This window comes from Lutra lutra, chromosome 4 (assembly GCF_902655055.1).
Source record: "Lutra lutra chromosome 4, mLutLut1.2, whole genome shotgun sequence".
NCBI classification, from domain to species: domain Eukaryota; kingdom Metazoa; phylum Chordata; class Mammalia; order Carnivora; family Mustelidae; genus Lutra; species Lutra lutra.
The window spans coordinates 101,134,991-101,136,308 of record NC_062281.1 but is presented as its reverse complement, the minus strand read 5'-3'; the positions used below and the strand labels follow the sequence as shown (position 1 = coordinate 101,136,308).

Here is a 1,318-nt window from a genome sequence, read left to right as displayed (position 1 = left end):
AATAGGATGGTACTGATAGAGCCTTGAGAACAGTGTAGCTTACAGCAATTGAAAGAGAGTGATTGAAAACAAAATAATTAAATATCAAGAAAAGTAGAACTGATTTATTGGCTTTTTATCATGGAGATATAAAATAAAGCACCTTTTTAGAGAGTATAGTGTTTGTGAAGAGTATATCCTCTCTTAATGTGTCCATGGAAGAAGAGATGGAGAAAATGCAATGTATCATCTTCAAGCTAAAAAGGGGGGTGGGTAGTTCCCAAAAGGATGACTTATAAATGTTGAGGACCTATCCATGATGTTTATAAATGATGAGGGGACAAGAACTAGCTCCTTGAATTTGGGAGATAGTTTAGGGCCAGACATTCAGGGCCCACATGGGAGACCATGGAAGGCCATGGGAGGTATACGAGCATAGTAAGTAAGCTGAGGTAGGAGGTAAAAAGGAGTACCATGGGGACAGCCACCTCATCCATAAGACTTGTTGAGTCCCCAGTCATCTATATAGACCAGTGACAAAGATCTAGAACAGTGGTGCCAACCAACAGGCCAACAGGAAGGGGGAGCGACTTGCAGTCCCATGACTTGCAGTCCCTTTTCTTCCCTGCACATCCCTATACAGGAGGGGCCAAGGCAGGGAAGGGAGGGGATACATGAAAAAAAACAGACTATGCCCTCTGCCCCCTCTGTCCTTTCCAGTACAAACTGCAAGTCTAGTCAACCCCTTGGGGAGAGGAGATCTAAAGAGAGGTTTGAATCAATCAAACATGAGATTAAAAATTTTTAAATGGGAAATACTAGGCTTAATAACCAAAATGAAAGTGTTTTAATAACTGCAGATGACTGCAAGATACGGAATCAGATTGAACTGTTGTCAGGGGTGTCTTCTCCCCAGTGGGAGGAGGAAATTTGACAGAGCACAGTAGCAACAATGATTAGAAAAGTAAAAATATTCCATGTTTATACCCTGATGAGTTTGAGACTTTCTGGGAAAAGTTTTCAATTAGCAATAATCGCGCCTCGGATAAACCTCATTGGCTACAATACTGCCACTGCGCAAAGCTGAGTTTGAGACTTTCTGATTAGACGAGCTACATTCATGGTATATTGTAAAGTACAAAAACCAAGTCATAAATCTACATGTGATACACTTCCATTTTGTTAAATATACAAAGGACTTGTAGGATTTATACCCTAATGCTATGGGTAGGTGGAATCATGTCTTTCTTCATTTCCAAAATTTCCTCAGTGGACATTTATCATTTATGTTGCTTATATAATGAGGAAATTAATACTCAAAAAATTTTGCTGTATAAGT

General features: G+C 39.7%; 1 non-coding gene across 1 annotated transcript; it reads right to left on the bottom strand.

Moving 5' to 3' along the window:
• Positions 1-930: 930 nt before the first annotated feature.
• On the bottom strand, positions 931-1,064 carry LOC125099395 (U4 spliceosomal RNA). Its single transcript, XR_007127148.1, has one exon. It is a non-coding gene; the product is annotated as a U4 spliceosomal RNA (small nuclear RNA).
• Positions 1,065-1,318: the final 254 nt, after the last annotated feature.